Source organism: Triturus cristatus, chromosome 7, assembly GCF_964204655.1.
Source record: "Triturus cristatus chromosome 7, aTriCri1.1, whole genome shotgun sequence".
In the NCBI taxonomy this organism is placed as follows: domain Eukaryota; kingdom Metazoa; phylum Chordata; class Amphibia; order Caudata; family Salamandridae; genus Triturus; species Triturus cristatus.
In genome coordinates this window covers 1,861,496,775-1,861,504,126 of record NC_140590.1, presented here as the reverse complement: position 1 = coordinate 1,861,504,126, position 7,352 = coordinate 1,861,496,775, and positions in this window count along the sequence as shown.

The window sequence follows — 7,352 nt, the reverse complement described above, 5'->3', positions numbered from 1 at the left end:
TGTTAGTAATATCTTACTTCCCTTTATTGCAGCCATGTAACAATGTTCCTGGAGGGTCGCTCAGCTTTGGAATATCATTAGCCGGGTAAGTCTTGCACTGTTTGTGGAGTGATCAAGGGGAATAGTATATCATTGCTCTCAGAGTCCGACTGCATAATGTTCTTGTCAGTTTGTTCCGGTGATTAAGGGCGGTTAGAGTCTCGAATGGCAGCTGCGGCTGCTAAGACCGATTCCTGCCCTCATAGAGCCTGTTCAGCTAACAGATCTGCGCCCCCCCTCCCCTCAGCGCCTTGAGACCCTCACGGATGAGTAGCGCGCTTACAATTCCCCTGATTGATTGACTGATTGATTGTTCCGGTGAGGGCTTTTGGCAGCAGGTTTGCGAGTTGATCGATCCCGGCAAATTCTTTGTCCTGTTGCCTTTTTTGGGTCTCGACGTGTCCTCTGTTCAAGGCTTTCTAGGGCTTGAGAGGGGAGGGTGATTTCCAGACAGTCATTTGCCCCTTCCGGGCTGTCGAAAAAAATTGATTTTTGATCATCGATGATTTTCAAGCGGGCTGGAAACAGTAAACCATATTTAAGATTCAAGGCTTGGAGCTTCTTTTTTAGAGGCTAGTAGGAGGCTTTTTGTCTTTGAAACAGGACTGTGTAGTCTGGGTATAATAAGATCCGATGGTTTTCATACTGTATGGCTGTTTTCTCCCTGGCGTTTTGGAGCAGTATATCACGATCCCTGTAATTTAGGATTACGGGCTATCATTGGGCACGGGAGCGCACCCCCGTCGGTCTACCCGTAGGGATCCGATGCGCTCTCTCCACACAGAAGAAGTTCGATAGGCCCTCTGGGGCTATCAGGTCTTGCAGCCATTGCTCCACAAATCGGATGGCATTGGGGCCTTCTGGGCATTCCAGCAGTCCTATTATGCGGACGTTGTTACGTCGCATCCTTCCCTCTGCGTCTTCTGCCCTATTGAGGAGACTTGCCAGCTGCCGCTGTATTTGAGGTATGTGCTCTGCATGTTCCCTGTGTTGTGGCAGTAAGTCAGACAGAGTCTGTTTGTTATTTTTCACTGTTGTGGAGCGTTTCTCATGGTCAGCCTCAAGGAGGGTGAATCCAGTAGGGAGGGAGCCTATTCGGTGTTCTATGGACTTCCGTGAGTCACGTATTTCCTGCAGGATTAAATCTAATTTGTCCGGCGTGGGATCCATATTGGTCGGCGGAATGCAGCTTAGTGATATTGATTGGGAGACTGCATCTGACTACTCCTGTGTCTGCGAGTCTGCAGGTAATATTTCTGGGGTTTTGCCTTTCGTGCACGCCATGGTGCAGTGTACGGCGAGTGCCAACTAGATTATTATTGCTGGCTAGGTGATTCGTGGCTCAAACCAGTCGTTGAAGCAATACTTATTGATTGACAGTTCTTATGTTGGCCGCCCTCGTGGACTCAGAAGGGGAGAGGGGCAGGGTCTGGGGGACCTTCACCGGCGTGGTGAGACAACTCCAGCAGCATCTTTAGCCCGCACCCTGGGTCAATTGTATCCCACTCACTAGGTACAGTTCAATGCGGGCGACCCTATTAACCATATGTACTAAGGGGCGTCAGTCCAGAAGCCGCTCGTGTGATAGGATGGTCCAGTGAAGCAGCTCACAGCAGGAGAGGGCCACAGGTAGTAGGAGCCAGATCCGGTAGCGCGGCGTGCGATTCTGTGGCTAATTCGGGCACATTCATCTTGCTCTCAGCGCCCCCACTGCATCAGGAGATCCCCTAATCGTAGGCCACTCGATGCCTGAGCGGGGCGCTGCCTAGGGTTGTCGAGGCAGTCCCAGCAGTCATCCAGGGGTGTAAGGGGGTACAGGACTAGAGTCAGAAGAGACCCTGGCACTGGGGCTCTACTATGCAGCGCAAGGGGGAATTCGACTCCCCGATTCCTCCGAAGGCAAGGCTCTGCACATCTCTCCTGGCAGCGCAGCTTGAGGTTCACCGAGCCCGCTGGCGGGCCCCGTGCTGCAGCCAGTGTTTAGCACTTTTCAGCTCGGGCACAGCGGTGCACTCATGCGCCCAAGACAGGGCTCCTGCAATGTTCCTCTGTCTCTTGGCCACGTTGCAAGACCGCCGCTGACCCGGTTCATTCAGTGTATCCAATCAGAGGGTGAGGGGCGCGGGCCCTCCGCAGGCCCGGCCACGGTCATCGGCACATCTCACCCCCCGGCTTCATCAAGTTAAATTACACCACTCTCTGGGACAGACCAGCCCCACAGTCCCGCGGGTGCAAGCGCAGATTTCCATGGGTGTCAGGGGTAGAGTCAGGCTTCCATTTCCCGCATCGGGCCCAGGGTGGGTGCACAGTATGGCGTTGCCTCTTCGGCTGGGGTTGTAACTTCGGTCACGTTTCCTTAGAGCCGAGCTTATCACAGTGCGTTGCCCTTACGTCTGTGCAAAGTGGGGGGGAAGATTACGGTTGGATGGCCCCCAATTCCGACATCATTGCCAGGATTTTCGGGTACTACAGCGGAGCTCCGCTAAGTTGCGGCTGCCATGTTTGGCGATTAGTTGCGCACCCCAAGCCAAAAGGACAAACATTGCCTGAATGAAACAGTGAAAAAACATACATTATAAAAGTTATAAGAGGTGCCACATATATAAAATAAATACTGTTCAAACATATTGTTATCACATAAAACCAAAAAAGTTGATCATAAAGTAGGCTTGGTGTAAAACAAGGTTCTCCAAAGTCAACCCAGGCGGGCCAATTCCATGCCAGATTTTAAAAGTAAGTAAGTAAAGGATTTGTAGAGCGCACGAATGCCGAGGCATCTTGGCGCTGAGAGTAACATGTGTCGTATGCTATCCAGGGATAGTAGCAGAATTATTTTGGGGGGGATTAGCCATGTCTTGAGCATTTTCCTAAACTGAAGTCTGTAGGATAAGCTTCTCCTACCCCATCTAGCTCTTTGACTTTTGGGGACCCATACTAGTCCTGTGTTGGCTGATCTGAGGTCTCGCTGTAGGGAGTACTAAAGAAAGAGTTTCTGCATGTCCAATGCTCCCCCACCATACAGTGCCTTATGCACCAGGCAGAGGGCTTTAAATTTGACACGCTGTTGGATCGGAAGCCAATGAAGCTGCCTGATGCTACTAGAGATGGAGTGGAATTTAGGAATGTTAAGCAACATTCGCACTGCGGCATTATGTAGAGACTGAAGTTTAACTACCTGGTACTTGTCAATGCCCAGAAACAGTGCATTACCATAGTCTATTTTTGAGAGAATTAGTGCGGCTATTACTGTTCTTCTTAGATCCTGGAGAATAAAAGGCAGAACCTTTCGCAGGATCTTCAATAAGAAAAAAAAAGAAGAGGTCAGGAGCTTGATCTATCCTGCAAAGTTTAACTGGTCGTCGAACATCACTCCCAGATATATAGCCTTAGCAGACAGGAGGGGGCAGCTACCTGCCTCAGTTGGCCACCATGCTTCATTCCATATGGGTGGACATTTCCCAAACTCCATGACCTCTGTTTTATCTGTGTTCAGTTTGAGAAAATTCTGATTCATCCATCCCATAATACATTTCAGGCAATTATGGAAGCTGCCAGCTGTGATTTCTACACTGGAAGAGATAGATGTAACTATCTGAGTGTCATCAGCGTAAGAGACCATCGAGAAACCATGCGCTCTGATTAACATGGCCAGAGGGGTGACGTAGATGTTAAATACAGTCGGCGATAGTGTTGAACCTTGCGGTACCCCATAAGATAACTGCATTTATCTAAAGGGGGATATGCTAAAAATCTGACATGGATCAAGCCCTCCAGGACCAACTTTGGAGAACCCTGGTGTAAAACACGGATAAAATGCTTCACAGTACATTAAAAGTTAACATTTGTTTATGCTTTCCTGAGTCTAAGAGCTTGACGTACATAGTTGATAGTAAGACAACAGTATTCAGATTCTAAAAGTTGAAGGCGCTGCAAACACTTTTTATAAGATATAAGAAGTCTATAACAGTATTATTAGGTAGGTATTAAATATAGTTTTCTCTGGAACACTATAGAAGAAGATAAAATGAACCAAAGTTTGCTTAGAGAAGTTGTTGCAGGGACTCGAACCAGGTACCTTGGTACCATGAAATGCAAGGTACAAAGTCTAAAATGGGTTAGGTAAAATCTATGGTCACTATTTAATATTGTTAGGGTTTGTCTTAAGAACCATGCTCAACCTCATGCAGAGTCTTAAGAATGAATACATATTTATTAGATTAAGTAAGAAAAGTTTCATTCAGGTTTCATTCAGGTGTATTCCATGAGTACTTTGTCAATGTCATGTGTTTTCAACATCAGACCATTTGATAAGTCTAAAGAGTACTTATGTTTCTTTTATATTAGTGTATTATATTATTTGTACTTTGCCAGTGCTTATTTGCCAAGTCAGGTTTTGCTATTATGAAGCCTCCAGGAGTTAGAACTCCTTTACACTGTAAGCACGTTTTGGAACACAACCCATGTGCAGCATGCACAAGTCACGTTGGATTCTAAAGACAGTTGGTCCATGTGCTGCACGTGTTTTTTCCTTTCGCATCTAAGCAACCCCACCCTCCTGAACATCTGTTTAAACGGGAAGCGAGCAAACACACGCGCTTACGCTCGTTATTGTCTTCACTCACCTGGAGTTTGCAGTCCTGGATCCTTCGCCGACCCGTGTTCCCTCTTCAGTCTTCCCGGCACCTCGAACGCGCTGAGCAGCCTTTCCGGTCCAACCTGATTCTTCTTCCCCTTTGCATCAGAGGCAACCTGTTTCTTTTCATTCCGGTCCCATTTTTGTTTAAAGGCGCCTCGTCCTGAAAAAAGGAAAGTAAGTTAGCGGTCACGGAAAAGACGTGCAGGAGATTACCGTAAGTGTATTTACATATTATATTGGAAAGGAAAGACAAAAGACATCGGATTAAAGCAAACGAAACTATTGGCGATTTTGGAATCAAGCAAGAAGTGATAAGATAAAAACTTTACTTATCTTTTATTAGACAATTAAGCTTCTTGGCATAAATCAACCCAATGGACCTGTTAAAGAAAAGAAGGACATTATAATGTGAAATAAGGTGCTTTTTTACAAAACAAATCGCAATTTCTTCTTAAGTAAGTGTACAATAGGCGCCAGGCATCATATTATTATGTTGTAGTATTAAGAAATTAGAGGAAATCAATTTTGGGTTGGATTCCTTCTGCGAATATCTCCTCAAAAGAAAAACTGAGAAATTGAGAAAAGACATACGACTGTTCTCTCAGGAACGCACCTACCCATATCTTACAGAGAATTTTTATACATCTAACAGTGAGAACATATTGGGTCAGGGATCATCCATCTGGGGAAACAGATGGGTGACCACCCTCTCCGACACCACTGATTCAGACAGTGAGGGCCCCTTACATCAAACCAACAACTATCAATCCAGACAGGAACTATATGATAGACCCCTACAAACAACCGTTTTTTAGGGAACAGACGGGGCAACTACCACACGAAATTTCGAAATCATCAACAGAGAGGATATTATCAAGAGCAGGAACAACCTCAAAAATATCTCCAGACTCACAGTCAACAGTGCTGGAGAACTTGAATTCTATTCCAGTATTCAATTTATCTGCCGATAGCACTGAAACTAATACCATCACACTCCTCTCTAGAGGTCTATCGTTTGTTCCCACCTCTACTCTCAACAGGTTCGAACTCACTAAGGACCTCTTTTCATTCTTCCGATGGATCAGATTAAAAAAGTTTTTTCAAACTAGGCCCACCACATTGGAAGTTAACTCTTCTGGATTGACACCTACGTCCAACTTCATTCCGTGCTTAGAATTTCTCGGGCCTGAGGTGGAGATCTTCGAAAAGGCAGTGATGTGTAAAATTATCAAGGCAACTAGATTTGTTCTAAAACTCCCTTTCAGTATGTCCAAAGAAGAGAACACAACCCTTCATTCCCTCAAAGACAACAACCGGCTCACCATCAAGCCCTGTGATAAGGGGGGAGGTATTGTGATCTTTGATACAACACAGTATGTTGAAAATATGTATGAACTACTGGGATCACAGAGGCACTATAAAAAGATTAGCAACAATCTGGAGCCCAGTCTCAAATGCAGGATTGCTAAAATTGTGGAAAGAGCCATCGGGAACGGTACCATGTGCAAAAAAGAGGCCGAATTCCTCACCCCTGAACATACCCGTATACCTGTTATATATGGTGTGCCTCACAAGGATGACAAAAATCCCTCCCTAAGACCTATTGTTTCCACCCTCGGGGCAGTCACCGAACCCCTATCGAAATATGTCGATCGGTTCCTCAAACCCATTGTCCACAAACTTCCATCTTATGTGAAGGACACAGGATATTTCATCTCGAAGACAGAGGACCTCCCTTTAACGACCAAAGGGAAGTCCTAGTCACTATGGACTTGGAGGCCCTATATACTAACATTCCCCAAAAAGGAAGCCATGAGGGTAATCGGAGAAGTCTTAGTGTTTGAGCTAGACTGTACCAACTCCACGTTCACACTGGAATGTCTGGACCAGGTCCTGAGTGTAAATTTCTTTGCATTTAACGGCGACCCTTTTCATTAGATAAAGGGAGTCAGCATGGGGGCCACCTGTGCACCTAGAGTTGCCTGCCTGTATATGGGCCACTTTGAAGTTCACCACATCTATAATGAAATGGCACCATTCTTTGAAAATGTTTTCCACTCGCCACGCTTCATTGACGATATTTGTTTCGTCTGGAGGGGTGACCAGGAAACCTTGGCTGAATTCATCCTATGGATCAATGCATGCGATCCCAATCTGAAATTTACCACACACACTAGCAACATCAAAGTGGAATTTCTGGATGTGTGGGTTGAACACCACAACTCCCATCTGTTGGTGTCACTATACACCAAACCCACAGCCAAAAACACGCTACTAGATTTTAGTAGTTTCCATCCTCGGTGCCAGAAGGATGGTATCCCATTTAGCCAGTTTCTTCGTCTTAGAAAAAATTGTTACTCCATTAAGGACTTCATGACCCAAGCCGAGATTCTTAAATCAAAACTTACCATGAGAGGATATCCTATCAAATTAATCATAAATTCTCTCAAGAGAGCAAGGTATTACGACCGTGAGAGTATGTTTAGAGCCAACAACAAACAGCAGCTAGATAAGCTTGTCTGTGTGACGAAACATTCTGACATTGACAACTAAGTATGCCAAATTATTAACTGGCAATAGCATTTACTGAACATCAGCGAAAATGAACCTAAACTGCCCAGACCCCTCTTGGCCTTTAAAAGAAACAAAAAATCTGCCAAACTGTAATAATAAGACT